General features: G+C 38.2%; 1 protein-coding gene across 2 annotated transcripts in view; it reads right to left on the bottom strand.

Moving 5' to 3' along the window:
• Nucleotides 1-20,024, bottom strand: part of LOC147849688 (uncharacterized) — a 53,143-nt gene extending 33,119 nt beyond the window's left edge. Inside the window, exon 1 of one of the 2 annotated variants that reach the window (XM_087337005.1) lies at nucleotides 20,011-20,024. The gene's annotated coding sequence lies outside the window, so the exon portion shown is untranslated. The remainder of the gene's footprint in view (nucleotides 1-20,010) is intronic. The other variant, XM_087337003.1, reaches the window with a different exon arrangement.
• Between the last annotated feature and the right edge of the window lie 1,048 nt (nucleotides 20,025-21,072).

Genomic DNA, 21,072 nt, shown 5'->3' with positions numbered 1-21,072 from the left:
GGCCACACTGTTGAAGACGAAGGATCAGGTGTTATCCGTCTTCAAAGAGCTCCACGCGAGAGTGGAAAGAGAAACCGGCCGGAAGCTGAAGGAGGTTCGAGCAGATAACGGAGGAGAATACCGGGGGCAGTTCGAGGAGTACTACCGCTCGAAGGGAATCCGGCTCGAATTTACCGTGTCGAAGACGCCGGAACTAAACGGGCTGGCCGAGAGGATGAACCGGACCATAATGGAGAGGGTCCGGAGTATGCTAGCGCATGCAAAACTACCCAAGAAGTTTTGGGTTGAGGCATTGTCGACGGCGACATACGTGATAAACAGATCACCCTCAGTACCCTTGGACGGAGATACGCCACGGAGAGTTTGGACCGGTAAGGAAGTGTCCTACCGGCATCTAAAGGTGTTCGGGTGTCTCGCGTACGTGCATGTAGCTAAGGACCGGAGAGGAAAGTTAGATCCAAAGACCCGACCATGCATATTCCTCGGTTACGACGACGATGAGTTCGGCTACCGAGTGTGGGACCCGGTCGACAAGAAGGTATTCCGGAGTCGAGATATTATCTTCATGGAGGACAAGACGCTCGCCGACTGGGAGTCAGAGAAGAAGATAATGAACTCCGAGTCGACTAGTAAGGATCGACTCTACGACTAGCAGACCCAACCGGCAAGAGACCGGTTAGCACTCGAGGGACCAGCCGGTTACGGTGAGGATACCGAACAGGCTGAAGAAGAAGTAAAGGAAGCTGAAACCGAAACCGGCCAAGACCCCGAATCAAATTCGGATGAAGAGCAAATAGAGGAGCCAGTTACCGAAGCCCAGAGACGGAGATATCCTCTAAGAGAGAGAAGGCCCCCCCGGAGATTTCCGGATGCAGAGCATGTTCTACTGACCGATGAGGGGGAGCCGGAAAGCTTCGAAGAAGCGAAGGATGACACCCACAGCCGCAAATGGTTAAGTGCCATGCAAGATGAGATGGATTCCCTGCATGAGAACCATACGTACGAATTGGTGGAGTTGCCGAAAGGAAAGTGGGCACTCCGAAACAAGTGGGTGTACAAGTTGAAACCGGGAGATGCCGGAAACCCCCCAAGATACAAAGCCAGGATCGTGGTGAAGGGGTTCCAGCAGAAGAAGGGCGTGGACTTCGACGAGATATTTGCCCCAGTAGTAAAGATGACCTCCATCCGGACGGTGCTGAGTATAGCGGCAAGCATGGACCTCGAGGTAGAACAGCTGGATGTGAAGACGACATTCCTTCACGAAGACCTCGAAGAGGAGATCTACATGCAACAACCGGAGGGATTTGTGGAGAAAGGGAAGGAGAACCTGGTATGCCGGTTGAAGAAGAGCCTCTACGGGTTGAAGCAGGCCCCCCGGCAATGGTACCGGAAGTTCGACTCCTTCATGACTGATCAAGGGTACCACAAGACGCAGGCCGATCACTGCGTGTTTGTGAAGAAGTTCGAAGGAGGCGACTTCTTGATACTCCTTCTGTACGTTGTCGTGGCGTGGCTCGCCTAGAAGCGTAGCGTTGCGTAGACAAAAGATATCGTGAAAGTGAGGAAGGAATCACTGGGATTATGGACGGAAGAGACGAAAGAGTAGAGATAGATAAATAGTGATCAACAAGATATGACAATATAGGATATAGAATGATATTTGAAGCAATAAAAGAGATTTATAATTATTTGATGAAAGAGTTACAAAAGTGGTTGTTCACGTCGTTAAACCTCCGAACTTTGTCTTGCAAGGTAATTGCTCTTCTCTTTCTTGATCGTAGACCACTACAATCTTCACTTCAATATTTTAATGAAGATAAGGCTCGAACCGCCTCCCTCTTGTTGAGAGTTGACCACCACGACCGCCAAGCTAGAGCTCCACCTTTCTCTTGAACTTCTTCCTTTCTTTCTCTATTTTATGGTATCTCTTATGTAATACATATTTGATTGATATCTCATACCTATCTCTCCTTTGATCTTTTCTTTCACCATTTAAATAGGTGCCCCCATGCATATGATGCATTGGAGGGTACAAATCATGCATGTAGTGCATGAAATGCATGTGATGCATGATCGCCATTTGGCGTTCATGCATTACATGTGATGCATGATAAACATCTCGCTCATTTGAGCTTTTATGTATGAAACAATATATGCAATAAGAATAAAAATGAAAACATAATCTTAAAGAGAAAGGGCCTATCCTAATGGTAGGTGTGTCAACTTTGGTGTATGAGGTTGTGGGTTCGAATCTCAAAATGCTATTGAATACAACATACAACTTTATTTTTATATCATGAAGCAAATCCTTTATGTAATATAAAGTATATATAAAGTATGCTTTATTTTATGTATATTACTAGTATAGAGTAAATGGTAAGATTTGAGAGTCATAGGGTGGGGTTATTGGTTCAAGTCCTCTCTTGTTCGTGTAATATAATATATTTATCTATATATATATATTATTTTTCTTTACATATATATAATATTATCATATGTGTTGTTAATATTATATAAAACATTATCAAATGTTATTTTAGTTATGTATTTATCTTATTGTAGACTTTTAATGTGAAGCTTTCGTACTTCACGACAACGTGGATGACATGTTGATCGTCGGACGGAACCAAGTCAAAATACAGATGCTGAAGAAGGCTCTCAATGAAAGACTTGGGTCCGGCAAGGCAGATGCTGGGGATGCATATTATCCGGAACCGGTCAGTGAAGCAATTATGGTTGTCACAGGAGAAGTACGTGACAAAGGTGCTTCACCGGTTCAACATGTCGGATGCGAAACCGGTCGGATCGACACTTCCGGCAAACTGCAGGTTATCCGGTAAGCAAAGCCCAAAGACGAAAGCAGAGAAGGCGGATATGATGAAGCTTCCATATGCCTCTGCCGTTGGGAGCTTGATGTACGCAATGGTGTGTACCTGACCGGATATAGGATACGCAGTCGGAGTGGTGAGCCGGTTTATGAGCAATCCCGGCAAGGAGCACTGGAACGTCGTCAAATGGATACTCCGGTATTTGAAGGGCACTTCAAATATATGTCTCCGATTCGGCTCCGGAAAACCTCAACTTGACAGTTTCACCGATTCGGACATGTCGGCTGATGTGGATACCAGCCGGTCTACATCCGGGTATGTAATGACATATGCAGGAGGAGTTGTTTCATGGCAGTCGCGGCTGCAGAAGACGGTTGCATTGTCAACCACGGAGGCGGAGATCCATGTGTGCCGGTTGTAGTTGTTGATGAAGGAGACGAAATATCCGACTCCTGCCAAGACTAACGGTCTGTGCCGGTCCCCATACATCAGAATGAATAAGGTCAAGCTTGTTACGGCTATGGTTTCTTTCGGTGGGGAATGGAAGCTGGTGTTGCTGCTCTAGCTGGCAGGCTTCACATATTTGGACCTTCCGACCATTGAACTTCGGCAAACCGAAAACAACTCGTTTCGTCTGCAGGTCTTAAAGCCTCCGGTAATTGACATGGCCGATCCGCTTGTGCCACAGGTCGATGTCCGATTCAAACCTTTTGTCCTTTGGCGAACAAAGTGGTGCCAATGTCATTGGTGTCGAGGATGAACATCCTCCCCATCTTTGTGCCCTGGTCACTGGTTGTGTAAGTCGAGAAACACTCTCTCGACATAGTTATAGGGAAAGATGCGTCGGATTCAATCACCCAGGTGCACTCTTCACTTGCAAGATTTTTGCTTGCCTACTCACAAATGAGCATGATCTCCTCTACACTTGTAACTATGGCTGAAGTGCCCTTTTCATCAGGAATCTTCCTTGGTTCGACATCATTACAGACACCTTTGTCCTTCTAGAGGTGTCAGCAATCCTTCTGGAAGTGTCCAGGTTTCCCATAATAGAAGCATGTTAGCTTACCTCTGGACTTGGACCTAGCTTGGAACTTATCCCTTCTTTGTGGATTTCTTTGCCGATTCCTTCCTCTGCCAGTATGTTGAGTCAGATTTGACTCCGACTGGAACAAGACACCCTTGTCCCTCCTTTTCTCCTCATTCAAGATGCTTGTCTTTCTTGACATGAAGTGTTGAGAGTCACCACTAGATTCTCCCAGTTTTCCGGTAGGGTACACAATAGAAGGATGGCATGCATTGCATCATCAAGGGGAAACTTGGCTACCGCAAGTTGGTTCACATACCCCATGAATGTGCTTACGTGAGCGACTATGCTTTCTCCATCCTTGTATTTCAATCTCACGATCTTCCTCATCAAAGATGTTTTGTTGAGGGAATTCTTTCTCTGATACAAACCTGACAAGTTTTGCCACATGTCATAGGCATTTGGGTCGTTCACCATGTGCTAAAGGACACTCCTTGTGGGTATTTCTGCACTATCGATGGGCCCATACAACTCTTTGACTATCAGAAGATCCTCCATCTTGATCTTCCAATCTGCATAGTTTTGAGAGTTCAGGACCATCATTCCTTGGAAGCCACTCACACCTCCTTCCATGCTTGCACCTCAAGCTCTTATACTTGTTTGACAAGATTGGATCACAAATCCGTGACAAAGTCTGACTGCGTAATACACAATAACGCGGAAACATAAAATAGCAAATACACAATACACGGTGTTTAATGTTGAAACCCTAAATCTGAAAAAACCCACGGGAACGGAGGTTCAGTATTTCAGAAATATACATGACAGAGTAAGTTACAACACTCTTCCTTAGTTCAGAGTATATTAGCCACACAGGGCTCTTGACGTCTAGTCTCGTATATGGCGCCGCTCACAATCACTCTCTCTCACTCCTTGTCTCTCTGTTATACACTACAGAAACTCTATTCTGCACTTTCTATTCTACACACTAAGGTTTTCCCTAAGTGTATTTATACTCATACACCATATTGTCTATTTACAAATGTAGTCCATACTACTATCACTTCTATTATTATAGTAGCAGTTAATCAGCCTATTGGTCGACTAGCCGACTTTATATCGATTGTCCAATCAGCCCGACTAGTTGGCCTTGTCTTCGACTTGGATCACTTATATATATATATATATATATATATATATATATATATATATATATATATATATATATATATATATAATGTCAACTCCTCCCTGTCATCAACTATCGGCCCTCGGCCCGACCAATCGGCTCCTCCCATAGGAGGGACATATTCCTAACACTTTGCTCCGATGGCAAAGATGACGATTGTTTGAACCGTGATTGCACTCGCCACAGCAAAAGGGTGGCACCTCCACCAGATGGACGTAAAGAACGTCTTCCTCCAAGACGAATTAGAAGAGGAGGTATACATGGTCCAACCACCCAGTTTCGAATTGACCAACCACCCTGTTGGGAAAACAGGTCCCTCCGGATGGGAAGAGCACAAGCCGAGTGGAATGGATTCAATAGGTAAAAAAGGATCGACAATGGATTGAAAATCGACTCGGGTATTAGCCGAATCGGTCGAAGCCGATTCAAGAAACTATATTTGTAAATAGTTTAAATGTGCCTATTGAGGCTATATTTGTAAATAGTATGTTATGTATATGAGTATATATACACTTATGGCAAGTAGTTAGTAAGTGTGATAATCATTATAGTTGTAACAAGTTACAGTGAGTAGTTGCCTCTGTAACTAGTAAGTGACAGAGAGAGAGAGTGAGAGTGAGAGTGGTAACTCTGTGGTCGTCAATCAATGAAGAAGAGTTCAAGGTCATTGCCTTAAATCCTCTTGTTGTACTCCTCCCCTTATAGTGATTCGTTTCTTGGGGTTTGTGAACCCCCGTGGTTTTTTTTCCCTTTCGGTTTTCCATGTAAAACATTATGTGTCTCTACTCTCTGTTTTCTATTTCATCTGTGTAGTGTCGACCTGTTCTTTGCACCCTCATACGGAAGTGTGTGAACCGGTTGTGATCAGCTACAATCCTAACACACCCGACCGTAGTCTATCATCTCAGGAAGCCGTTGTATGGACTCAAACAAGCACCGTGTTCTTGGCATTCGAAGATTACTCAGTATCTTCACCAAATTGGCTTCCGAATGTCAAAATCCGACAACTCCCTCTATGTAAGAAGCCGGCTAGATGCTCACCTTGATGGATCCACCAGATCATCCAACTCCCTCAACAAGGTGAGTATCTTTACATGTTCAAAGATTGTCATCATCCTATACGTGGATGATATGGTCATTGGAGGTCAAGTCCCTCCTCTCCGGAAAATTCGAGACGACAGACACGAAAGAGCTCCATTACTTCCTTGGCATCGAGGTAATTCGGACTCCAGCCGACATTATGATCTCCCAATGTCACTACATCCTTAACTTATTATATAAGTTCAGGATGACTGAGTATAAGTCTATGGAAATCCTTCTCGACTGAAATCTAAAGCTAACTGCCAACTCCGGCACAGAAGAGTGCAAGCCGACTCACTATCAACAACTAATCAACAGCCTCATCTATCTCATGATCACTCGACCCGACCTCAACTATTCGATCGGCCTCCTTAGCCAATTCATGTAAACTCCACGAGATATCCATTTAGATTATGCTAAGTGAGTGGAATGATGGACTATAGAATTCTCTATAAGTCAGCCATGCCAATTCAACTCGAAGGGTACATAGATGCTGATTGGGCCGGATATAAGGACGATAGACAATCGACCTGCTGATTTTTTTTCTACCTCAGTAGTTGAGCAATATCATGGAGCAATAAAAAGCAACCGATTGTCGTTCTTTCAAGCACAGAGGCCAAATACAAGGGTGCGGATGTAGCTACATGTGAAGCCGTATGGCTCAAGAGGATACTTAAGGATTTGGAGGTCTCCATCAACGATCCAATCTTGCTCTATTGTGACGGTCTCAGCAGTATCCACCTTGCTCGAAACCCTATCTTCCATGCCCAGACAAAGCACGTTGAGGTGCACTATCACTTCATCTGAGAACATGTCCCTGCAGGGGATGTCGACCTTTAGTACATCAACACCAATCTTCAAACAACCGACATTTTCACGAAAGCTTTGGGGACTGACAAGCTTCGGCAATTTTCAACGGAGCTTGGCCTTTCGACCTACGACTTGCCGAGCTTGAGGGGGAGTGATGATCAACCTGACAGCTGACTCAGTCATGACATGGTTAAGCATGAATTGGCGTATTGAGAATCAAACTCAACCTAGCCTAATGCGTGAACACACCCTTTGAGAATGTATGAGCACTCAAAGGTCAAATGTAGTGTTGGGCAAAGTCCCATGAACAGTGTCAGCGTTCCGGTTAGGTTGGGACATTTTTCGGTCAAGGTGGGGGGAGCCGGAATTGATTATGGCTAGAATTTCCCCAAAATTGAAATCTAGTCAGTTTTGTAACCAGTTATTTATGCTTCTTCTTTTTTAAATAATGAAAAAAAAATCATTTTCCCTCTTTCCCCCTCTTTTAGTGTGTTTTCCCTTGTTTTTTTTCCCCCTCTGGCCCTACTCTCGAATCCCTCTTTTCACCCTCTTTCTCCTCTTTCCCCTCTCTTTTCCTATTTGTCTATATTACATTTTCTCGATTGCCAATGCCTTCGACACGAGAGTCGAGAGGCAAGAGTTGACAATCCATACACATGTAATATCATATATTATCAATTGTGTACAAATATTGACATCAATTTGAACATTCGTTGGGGACCTGACTAATGCTGACAAATCCTCTATTGGTTATGAAGAAGAAAAAACAATGGTGAAGGTAGGGTATGATGCATTATTTAATTAATTGGTGTTAATTTAGTTAATAACTAGTCTCTGTATAAAAAAAATTAGAACAGAGAGAGAGAGAGAGAGAGAAGGGGAGACGGCTAGAGAGAATGAATGTGCTTGTTATTCAATAGATGTCTATAAGTATTAAATGTCTTTTGCATATTAGTAAGTACACACTCTCCTTATACACGACGAAACAAAAAAAGAAGCTAAACAAATGAATTGCAACTACAACTACTTCTATGTGTATTCTATACAAGAAGTACTTCTTTTGTATTCTGTTTATACATACATACGTTGTTGCGTGGCGCGTGACACACATGTCAAACGTCGTAATGTGCGCGTCACAAGCGCGGACAAGCACCGGGCCTCTATCTGCTAGTGGTTATGGAGGATTGAGGATGGGATTTCCGCGCCTACATGTCGGTCAAAAATTGAGGAAGTGTTTAAGATAGATAGATAGATAGACTGAAATTCCAATTCTAGGTTTGAACCCTTGACTTCAATTTAAAGAAACAAGACACATCACCAATAAGATAACTAGGTTTTTTATTGTTATAAATTTTTTATTTGATACATAATTTGACGGATTCATAGATTGATTGGTCCCCCTTTTCTCTTCCTTTCTTCCTTATATAGATGCCCCCATGCATATGATGCAAGTGAGGGTGTAAGACATACATACAATGCATGATTGCCATTTGGTGCTCATGCATCGCATGTGATGCATGATGACCATGTCCCTCATTCAAGCTCTAATGTATAAGCATTTACATGTGCAAAATCTAATGATAAAAGTATAACAAGTAACAACTTAGCCTAATGGTAAGTTAATTGTGTCTTAACTTGGAGGTGCAAGGTTCAAACCTTACTTGCACCCCTTGGTATGCATGAAAATGCTACTATGCCTTAGGGGTTCTCGTTTTATTCATATTTACAACATGCTAACGTACGAGTGTAACCATCGCCCCATTCATTCGTGTGCACATTGCACTTTCTCGATTTTCTTCGTTCCATGTGATTTTCACACCATTGCCGAAAATCTTCATGACAACATGCTACTCATTATACGCTCACACTAATCTGGTGACTACCTATGTATCTACTACTCATTATACAGTCACACTAATCTGGATACGCTACCTATTATTTATGTCTCTTCCTTCTTCTTCTGCGTTTCTTGGGGAGGGGGAAAGGGGATGAATAAAACAATGTCTCATTCGGCAATCTCATTTGTTATAGGTGATTGGAAATCATATATGCACTTACATCCATGATATTTTATGATTTGTTATTTAAAAGCCTACATTATAATTTCCATTGTTTATGTGCATTCCATAGTATTTGGCTTCATAGCTCTTGTCCAAGTTCCAAAGACTTATTGGAGGCATTTGACAGGATCTAGAGTCTATGTTCAATGGACCACATTAATTACAAGCTGAGAAGCAATTCCCATGGCATGCTAGTGTCCTTCAGCTCTTGATGGTTTAGAGAGGTTGGTTCTCACTCACTCTCTTGTCATGATATAAGAAGTATGAATAATCAGTTGATTGATAATGCAAATCTATTTGGCAGACAAAAGAGCTCAAGGGCAGAAGGTGAGCGACTGAGAGAGGCTACAAGCATTGGGTAAGGAAATCTCTTTCCACACTTGGGTAAGGAAATCTCTTATTCTACAATGTTATATTAAATGTGCACTTTGTTTCATAAGTTATCAAATATAATTGTTATTCCAGTTTAGTGATCATGGTATTGGTGGACATTGTACATGGAAAACAACGTCATGTACCCCCCTACCGAGATTCCAAACTCACATTCTTACTTCAAGTAAGTTACTATCTAAGTCTACCTAGATTATCAAGACATGAAAATTTGTAGTTGATGATGATTCAAGGAGATATGTTTAATACAGGATTCCTTGGGTGGTAACTCAAAAATAGCCATTATTGCTACAATGAACCCATCATATACCTCATAAGTCTAGCAAGAAATCATGTTTAACCATTTTGTTCAGCCTTACAAACTGACACAGAAACCTATTGATGGTTATTACCAACCTCAAACCTCAAACTTGTTGATTTGTTGTAAGTGGGCTAACATTGGTAACCTCACTTTATTACAGGTGTGCCAATGAGACATGAGCCCATTGAAATTTGCACAACGGGCTAAGTTCATCCAAAACAATGTATGGTTGTAATACCTCTGGTTTTATGGATACAAAACATATGCTAATTGGCAATGTTGGTGGTTGCTCAAAGCTATATAAAAGTATGGTTCAAGTTCCTTTTTCCTATTGCAAAGCTAAATGAATTCACAAAGCCAAAATGACTGATAGACAAACCAGATAAGGCCAGGAAACAATTGATAAGCCTTAAACAACCATTATTGCATAAACAAAAGGTTTTCAAACATACTAATTTTGAGTATGGATAACCAAAGTACCAAATGCCATGATTTTTTTCTTGGATAGGAGAGACTAAATTCCTAGATATGTATTTGTACATTGTAAACAACTTAGATATAGACGAGATATGAATAGTATTGAAGCTCGAAACATTACATCCGATATCGAGCCTCAAAATCAAGTTTTTGGCTATCATGACGGTAAATGTTTCATTAAGAAAACATACATGATAAAATCTTGTGAATTTGATTAAGATGTTTGATTAGTTTGATATAATTAAATGTGCCAAAAAAATTTGTTATGTGGCAAAAACAAATTTGAACATATTCTGGTTGACATTATCACTCGTAGGAAAGTGGCCGGTTAAAATTTTTAATTTCCAGTTAAGATCATAAGCAATAGGAAAATTTCCGATAGGGACTAGAAACTTTGCCCAACACTAGTCAAAGATCACCACTAACTATCCAACATTAACTATGTGTCATAAAATCATATTCTATGACACATAACTAATGAGTTTCCACATTCCCCATGACACATGGGCTTCAGTGAGAGAATGTAGAGAGAGGGTGACTTTATATAAAACACCTCTCTCCCTCTTTTGTAATTGGTTGTTTTCTATTGTATTTCTTACTCCTTGTTAATATACATTTGAGTCTTTTTATATTCTTATCTATCTTGTGTCTCTTCTCTCCTATTTCACACACACATATCTAATATATTCCACATAACATAATTACTCTAGCTAATTATTTTCAAAATCTAAAGGGGAAGCGTGCTTGGAGTTACAGTGACTTAACTCTTCTTGACTTGTCTATACATTATAAGAATTTATATTATTTATTTGTTGCCGGAAAGATGACATGTTATGGTTCTCTTTCACATGTCTCCCTTCTTTACAGTTGAAGATATATGCATAGAACTTAAGAAATTGTCCGCGAAAGGCAAATGATCTTCAATGTATAAAGGCAGAATTGCTCAAATGGAAATGAAACTATATACATGCATGGATACGTGATATGTTTAATCATGCATTCCAACATGGCATGCCTTATAATTGGACTACAAATTAGATCAAACCTTTACATAAAGGTGGATATGTAAATAATGTAAACTATCAAACCATCGTGGTTCGCTCACTAATGGCAACACTGTTTGGATGTATAATGGAATCAAATATAAGTATATGGGCTGAAAAAAAATGGTAAGAGAGCTTATGGACAAGTTGACTTTCAAAAACACTATAGCAGCGTCAACAGCTTCAGGGGTAAAGGTTTATATTATTGTTTCGTGGACTTCAAGAAAGTTTTTGATACGGTACATCGTGAACATCTTTGGAAGAGAATGGAAGAACTAGAGGTGCCAAGTGATTATATGCTTAGAATTTCCCGAACTTATGATAAGGCTATAGGTTGTGTATGATAGAAATGGATCGTAGATCTATGAGAAAAAATAGACTAAAGTATACAACACGGAAAACAAAAAACAACAAAACACAAAGAATGCACAGAGTACACCGTATTTTACGTGGAAACCCTTAACAAGGGAAAACCACAGGCAACAAAGACTCACTATAACATAGATATACAAGGAAGAACAGATTACAACACTCTTTGTATAGAGTGTATCAGCCACACAGGGCTCTTGGTGTCTAGTATCACACAACTATATCGTCGCCCACGCTCGCATCCCGCTACCTACTCTCTGTTGCACTATCTTCTACACAAGCTCTAACTTGCATCATCATCATAATGTTTTCCCTAGGTGTATTTATACTCATGCACAGTATGGGCTATTTACAAATATAGTTGTTATTATTATTATCAAATAATAATAATAATAGTCATTAATCAGCTGACTGATCGACTCGACTATCCGACCCACACACAAGTCGGCAGTCCAGTCGGCCCGACTAGCCGACTCTCATGTCGACTATCCAGTCGGCCTAACTTGTCGGCTCTGTCTTCACTTGGAGCATCCATCTATGTAGTCGACTATCATAGTCGGCTCTCTATCTCCTCCAAGAACCAATCAACGACCATGTCGACTCGCTGGTTGATCCGACCAACCATTCAGTGTTCGGTTTGTCTCTATTCGACTGTCAACTTCTTCCATAGAAGGGACAAATTCCTAACAACGTACATATGGATGATATACTTTCAGATGTTTTCAATAGCACGATGTACAGGATGGCCACTCTCACTAACTCTATTTGGTCTATGCATTGATGAATTGGAAGTAATGTTTCCCAAGTTTGTAAAGGAAGAAGGATTTGAAGAAGTTCCCAATGGGAATGTAGTCATCGTGCTTTTATTATATGCATATGATGTAGTGCTTTTTGCCAATACTTTGGGAGATGCACAAAAGTTTATGAAGGCATTTGAAAAAAATTCCACGCATACTAAATTAAGTGTCAACAACTCTAAAACAAAGATTATAAGATAAACCATGCATTATGTACAATAATGAGCCACTTGCATGACATGTGGAAAGTTTCAAATATCTTGGGCTTGAAGTTCCTTCAAATCATAGATGGAATGAATGTATTATCCATAGCCTAGAGGTGGGATAGAGAGCATATTATGCATTAATTTTGAGAACACATGCAATCATGGAGAAAATAAGTGTTGGGTCCTCAAGAAATACCTCTTGACACTTTGGTGACACTAATGCGTCTTTATGGGGTGCAAGTATGGGGTGGTAGCATCCCTAAATCTACTTGGAAAGAACTGGAAAATGTCCAAAAACCTTTTCTTAAAAAGTTTCTACAAGTTAAGAAAGAAACGCCATATACCCTCTTCCTTCTACTTGCCACGAGATCACTTCCCACTCAAATCATGGCCATAGAAAGAGTTGTCAAATACATGCTTAAGGTTCAAAAAAGTCCATCATATCAACCTCCTAGAATCATATGGGAAGCAAGCAAGAAGATCAAAAAGACGCATAAAAACAAAATTTTGTGTTTCGGTTGGATGCAAGATATAGAAAAATGGTTTAAAAGATGGGATGAACACACTTGCATCATGATGCATCATTTATTCCTTTATAAATGAGGCCTTTTTGCAAAAATGTATCATGACATGGGAAAATGTTTCATATGGGAAGCAAGCAAAAAGATCAAAAAGACGCATAAAAACAAAATTTTGTGTTTCGGTTGGATGCAAGATATGGAAAAATGGTTTAAAAGATGGGATGCAACACACTTGCATCATGATGCATCATTTATTCCTTTATAAATGGGGCCTTTTTGCAAAAATGTATCATGACATGGGAAAATTGTGGAGGCTCACACTTCACACGTTATACTACACATGTTGCACCAAACAAGGATATCGTAAATTGATACATGTTAGAGCTCATTCCCTTGTCTACCATCTGAACCATTGCTTCCAGGCGAACTTAGCTAACATGCATTGCGATGTAATACGAGGTGTTGGGGCACAGGTGATGAGTAACAATCAGCAACGATTCGGTTTGAATCGAACCGAACCGCGAAACCACGGTTTAACAGTTTAAACGGTTCGGTTCAGTTTCAACAGTTAGAAACCGCGGTTTAAACGGTTTCACAGTTTTTATTTTTTATTTTTCTTTTAAATTTTAAAAATTTGTTTTTAAACAATCTTTTCATTTTCATGCCTTATTCTCACATTTAAGGAAAATCTTTAAAATTTAAATAATTTAAATAATGAAATATTTTAAAATTTGACCTAGGCTAAAAACCAGAATTGAACCACGAAATTGCGGTTTTACCAGTTTAATGGCTTAACGGTTTGAAAAAAAATTTAATGGTTTGGTTTAATGGTTTCGTGGTTTGGTTTAGGTTTCTAAATTTTTAAATGGTTCGGTTTTGACCCTCTCGAACCAAATCGAACCGTTGCCGATTCTTAGTGATGAGAGTGGTCAACTATGCACGTTTTGCCCGATACAAGTTTGAGTATCACGTTTTGATACAATGCTCTGCCTTTAATCATATTCAACTATGGTTTCCACACATCTTCGACCAAACCCAATCCTTGCACGAATATCTCTCACAATCACAACGTGCAATCTCAATAGCAACATTCAGCAGTAAAGTTCTTGAACATCGAGAGTAACTACTCACATTCACATGTACTACATGAAATGTAATATTTTTTGTCTCAAGGGTCATATTTGACCTCCGAAGACATAAAATAATCTATATATCTATCTCTATTCTGTTATGTTGCTAGATAACAACTACTCGGATAGTCCTAATCTAGATTAAACTCTTGGCTCTCATACCATATTAGAAATATTGAGAATCGACTAGATAAACATATAGAATTACATGTGAAAGTGTAAGATAAATAAGTGAGATCACTTATGAAGGATTGGATAATCTAGGCAAGCCCTACCTAAGACATGGATCGAAGTTGTGTATATTTTAACTAATGGAGTATGTTCTTTTTTGGAAAAAAAAAAACATATAGAATTACACTCACAAAGATGTATATGCAAAAGCAAACTTTCTATTACGTATGGGAGTAGCTCACAATGGTAGTCCTCCCGTGCACTCACATCTTACAACTTAGATGGGATATGAACTAGTCGACTACAAAGTTAGTGGACATTGGTAATAGTCATTGTCATTGTGTAAGAGAAAGAGAGTCTCTATTTTGACTCATTATCACATTAAATGTGCAAAGTCACTTAATAGTGATTGGGGATATTCCTTTTGTGTCAACTAACTTGTAACTATTTAATATGACCCAACTCCCTAGATTCAAGCTAGTGATAGTTAGTACTTATCCTAATGTCAATGAGACATACTTTGAGACTAAGTACATCTTAAATTTCCAACAAAGAATATTCTTCTAGTCAATTGACGAGTCAACCCCATTACCCTACTTCTCTTTTTCCTAAATACATTTTGTCCTACCCATCTACGATTTCCTACATTGACACCTCATCGACCCATATGGTTGGGTAACTTGCACAATTATAGCTACACCTCATTGTTAGCTACCCCACATGCATTGTTAGAGTGCAACAACACTTAATCAATGATATCCTCACAATTCTTCTTATCCTAATTTTTTCTCGCCCTGTGAAAATGGGTTTGAAATCTTGTGTACTTTTGATTCAAATTGTGAAACCAATTGTAATTTGAAATATTTGTAACTACATTCATCGTCTTAATTATTTAAAGTCACTTAACAATAAACTACATACAAATGTGTATAATTATTTAATAAGTGATTGAAAGGAGACAACTAATTCCCTTCTACAAGGAATTAATGGCAAGGCTCTCAACAAGTGAAAACAAACTTGCCATGAAACATGCAAAGAAGTTACTACATATAGATTGAGTAGATCATTCGCCACCCCACAAAGGCCCACATGGAAAAAGCATTGGCTAAGTCACTCCACAAGAGAACACATTCATGTCCTCGTTGGAGCTTATGGAGACACTCTTTTGTATGCGCGTGAGTGGGGTACCTGTTTCCCACTACTCAAGTTTACATCATAGTGTACGCATAAACACATAAACAAACACACACACATGCACAATCACTCATTCATTTTTGCACCCTCTTGGGTATTCTCATCCAATCACTCATTAGGATAGGAAACTTCGCATGTGTGCACCCGTTTATGTAAGAATCTAAATTTCCATTAAGAAAATTAAAGGAGCAAATAAGGAAGGAATAAAGGATGCTTGACTACCTGACCGACCACTCCCTAGAGAAGGTGAGAGACGGATCTAAGTCCCTCATCTATGGTCCATACCACGCACTTCAGACTTGGATCTTACCTTGGGTTGAAGAAGGAGGGTCTTACCTTGGATCTTACCTTGGGTTGAAAAACCTAGAGGTTTGCGCACACTACCAACGTCTCTATGTAATCCCTCAGCCCCCCCCCCCCCCCCGTTCATAAGGTTAGCCTTCTTTTATTGGCTCAAACCCTAGGCCAATGTCTATTTCACACTTGACCGCCTTATTAGAATTGGTCACTTGAAACACTCTAAAATTATCTCTTACACCTACTAACCTTAAGATTAGAGAACTACAATTCATACAATTATGTTCATAACAAATTGCATGCATGATTGAGCAGAGAAGCTTTTGGGCACACACATATGCACCATCTTAAATACTTGACTTCAATAAATTCCAAATATGTAATCTTCAACTTCAACTTCCCTGATTCACGACATTGGTGGTCTCACTTACATTTCATATGCACCTACAAATTTCCGTTATACCAATACCACCCCATAGTTCAACCCCCATACAAAAGGAGAATAAGAGGGCTTATTACAAAGGTCTTTGTTAAATTCTATCGAATTGCTTCTTCAAAAACATTTCGTTAATAGACACTAAAGAGGCATCCCATTCAGTAATATTCCTATCCTTAATGCCCTTGATTGTGAAACAATAATGACAAACTAGTTACTATGAAGTAAAAAAAAAAGGTGCAGTTGTCATTATTGTAAAAAAAAACTAAGATATTTTGTTTTATGTTTTCAATATGCTATTATATTTCCAATTTCACATAATTTATTTGATAGTGAACTAACTTTGAGACACATTTTGTACAACAATTTGTTCTAGCTTCAAAGATTGATATGAGTTGCTTTGCATGTGATCGATGCACACTATCCATTCAAGTAGTCAATGTATTGTTCTCTATTACGATTCGATGATTTAGAATTAGTTTGCCTCACCACATTTAATGTATGTTCTTTTTCCTATTTACTTCATGTCACATCCTTCCTCGCTGGAAACAAAAGCATGCCACCTTGTTCCTAAGATGTTTGAAACACTTTAACAATGTATAGTTGTTTATGGGTTTGTAAATTAAAGGCTAGATAACAAATGCAAAGTTGAGCATGTGCTAACAAACTCCCGTTTGTTTGCATATCAACATGTTCCCATCCAATCAAGTTGTGCATGTTGTACACATAAATAAAGAAGACAATATTATTGATGCAAACTTCACATGTTTTCATGGTTTTGCCTCCAAGATGCACAAAAAGAACTAATGTTTTCCATTGTAAACAATTATAATCTATCATTATACCAACTCAAATGTGCAAATCATTGTCTACACATCATGTCCGAGCATCATTGAGTATATGGATACACAAAATGTCCAAACACAATTAAAAACATCGAGTTATTTACATGGACTTTGTTATTGTTACAATGATGTGTTACACCTGCAAACACCTTTTATATCATATGTGGATAAACGCAAGCCTAGATATACTTATGGGCATTTCATTTGTGGCCTTTAATGCCAAGGGCGTAACTTAATTTTTACAATTACATATCATATTCCAATGTTGTTTGTTGCAATATACAGGAATATGACATTCTTAGTCTCAAGATTTGCTTTACATTGAGTTTTTTTGCAAGTAATTGTAACAATCGGCAACGGTTCAGTTCGGTTTGAGAGGGTCAAAACCGAACTGGTTTGGAACAAAACCATTTAAATCTTTTTAAACCTAAACCAAACCACAAACCACAAACCGTTAAACCGAACTGTTAAACATATTTCAAACTGTTAAACCGTAAAAACCACGGTTTCGTGGTTTGGTTTCAGTTTTCAACTTAGGTCAAAATTTTCATTTTTTAAATTTTTTTAAATTTTTTTAAATTTTAAACTTTTTAAGTTTTTTTAATCTTTAAATTTTTAAATTTTTAAAATTTATAATATTTCATTTTTTAAAATTTTTAAAATTTTAAAGATTCTCCTAAAATGTGAGAATAAGGTCTAAAAATGAAAATATTGTTTAAAAAACAATTAAAAAAAATTTTACAAATTTTTTTAAAAAAAATAAAAAATAAAAAACCTTTAAACCGTTTAAACCGCGGTTTCTGATTGTTGAAACTGTTAAGCCGTGGTTTCGCGGTTCAATTAGCTTCAAACCGAACAGTTGCCGATTGTTAAGTAATTGCCCTTTTTTGTACCCTAGGTGTCATTGTTTTCCTAGTTACTATACTTAAAAAGGCATGCTCTTAGGACAATTTAGGAAGTTTTATGACATTTAGGAATGTCACTCACATCAATCACATAAGTAATTATGGATTACTTAAAATATTGTTGCTATGTGAACTTTAATATTGTAGTGTCTTTATGGAGTATATGTTTTGATATTTGGAAACATCATCAAGTTTCAACATGACCAAGCTATGAAAAAAGCACATGAGCATATTGAATCATATCTACCTCATTCTTCTTCAAATTTCTTTATATTTATAAAACAATGTAAATACTCTTATTATGCCTCAACAATGTGTAACACTGTTTCGCCAAATTCTTGTCACTGTCAATTTCCCCAAGGGGACAATATATAACATGATTTAACAAGAATCTCCTCTCAAGTGATTGAATGTGAAGGTTGGACAAATGAACTTGAGTGTCAACCTTGGATTTGAATGTACCACAAATAATGTCCATGCTATTGCACATTTCTAAGCTTTTATGCATTCTCCTTAACTATGGTTTTCCTATGGGAAGAAGGTGTCAATATGTGATTTTCTTACACCGAATTCTAGTTGGATCGTGCATATGAGGATAAGTCATAGCATATTCAAGCATACTGATACAACAATCTCATCACCCAATCCATCGACTTAGAGAAATTATGTGATAAATGGGTTTCTACATTTATTTTAAGGAAATTGTACGTATGTGTTAAAGTCTACAACTAAAAATTGTGTATGCTTAATTAATGTTTTTGATACACCTATTGCCATAAAATAAATGTGTTGATGATCATGCTCTTGCTCTTGCCCCGGTTGATATGTATCATGGAACATGATGCTCTTCTAGTCAAGAGTGATATTTTTTTTCTAAAATTCATTATGGTATTCTCTACCTCCCTCATATGCTAATTACTTTTCAAGAAATACATCTAGTATTTATTGTGGTAATATCGTATTTGGAACGATGCTAAACGGCATGTTTTTGAGATAAGTGATTGCTTGCATATTATCTTATACTAGATTTAGTTGTGAGTGAAGACCATATCATATTGCAATAAACATCCGCAAACATTTTCTATTCTTTTATCATGTTTTACATATTAACACTACTGTTTTTGTGGTCACCATTGATTTTTATGATAGGGGGATTTCTTTTTTTGTGAGCAAGTGGTAGGCAAGCTTTTTAATTCGGGGGTGGTGGTGAGATTTGACGGAGTTTGATGAGCTTTTAAAAGTGTGTTTTGACTCTCATTTATGATCGTGAAAGAACCCTCTAGCGCTACAAAGTTGATCTTCTTATTACATATAGAACTCGTCCACATTACACACCAGACATCTCTATTTTAATCATGATTTGAAATGCAATGGGAAACCATACCAAACATCTTAGACAATTTTCATATAATTAGAACTCATTGAAAACATCTCGACACTTTCTTTATCAACAATAATCACAATGCAAATTGTTGTAAATATGTTTTGTTCTAAGTTTTAACCCTTAGAGCATCCTTACATCAGTTAAGAAAAGCCATATCGGCTATAAAAGAAATTGATAGAAAGGAAGCCAAGATACTTCCAAAACCTATTGTGAAAGTCAATGCACAACAAAAGATCCTACACTTAAATGGACTAAGGGGAGAAAACTATATATCGTCTTCCAATTTACCATTATATATATTTTCTCTTATGTGATGGTCATACTTGTAATTTGCATTAGCATTAATTATTATTTAACCCCACAATGAAATATGCAACAAACGATCATTCATCGATTGTGTGTAAGAAATCATAATTAAATTATTAAAATATGATCAGGTTATATTGATACCATTGGGATAACTTTGAAATGTCATGAATGGCCCAACGTTCTCAATATTCTCCACATGCCCCTAGCCAAACCCGATAAAGAGGAAAGGGGACAAATAGAACATGTAGTTGCTCAAGTATCACATATAACTACTCAAAAGGTACTTGATTAGAAGCATGTGTGGAAATCACAAAAATTTAGGGGTATTATATTTTACATTCAACGACGAAATGCAAGGTAGATGTTTTATGGCCAAACGGCCCTGATCTTGACCTTGACGTCGAGCTTGAAAGCTTTTAATTTCTTTATTTTTAGGGGAGAAAAACTTTGGAATGCCCCGGCCTTATCGACAAATTACCTAAATACCCCTACAAATCATGATAATGTGATTTTCTAATTATGTGATTGTTAATTATATTCAAGTTTTACGATGTGTTAACTAAAAGTTGCAATTTGTGAGCCACTCATAAGAAATGGTATTCTTGGATCTAGATAACATTACAATAGACTTATTGCTCTCACATGTCTACTAATCTGTGTTGATTTTACTTAATTAAAATATAAGGGTATTTTGGTACATTAAAAAGCACATTACCCATATTCACTCAATTTAAGAAAATGCAAGGATTCAGATATTCCTCACTCTATTCTATTGATTGAATACTGAGTTAGCGACAAAAGTGTGTCCTCTTCAAGGCTTGAAAAATAAAGCACAAAAAGTAACCTACAAGTATGCATTTGTACTCCATGCACGGCAATCGTAATTCTTTGCTTTAGGGAAGAGGCTATAATGTCATATTATTGTAATTTGTAACTATGAAAAGAAAGATAATTGAATGAAAATGACCTTACTTTCTACACATGAGAAAGGTAGAGGGGGAGAGTTTTATAACGTCCACAAGAAACTTATTGTGATCTATGGGATGAGGTGTAACCCATAGTGAGAACCAAACTTGGGTTCTCTCAAAATTATGACTTTGATGATATGGTGTAAACCACCAAGCCGGGAGATGTGAAAGATAAAACTATTATACAAGTTATAGCACATAATACTTTGATGATGTCTAAGGATTGGACTACATTAACACTATAAACTTGAATGTGGTCAAAGAACGGAGCATTGTATCAAGGTGTGATAGATTCATGAACTCATTCAATGTAAAATATATGTAGCCGAGAATGATCC

This window comes from Azolla caroliniana, unplaced genomic scaffold, assembly GCF_043228905.1.
Source record: "Azolla caroliniana isolate FFs.n. ecotype wild unplaced genomic scaffold, voAzoCaro1.0.p SCAF_22, whole genome shotgun sequence".
NCBI classification, from domain to species: Eukaryota; Viridiplantae; Streptophyta; class Polypodiopsida; order Salviniales; family Salviniaceae; genus Azolla; species Azolla caroliniana.
This window is presented reverse-complemented; position numbering and strand designations above follow the sequence as displayed.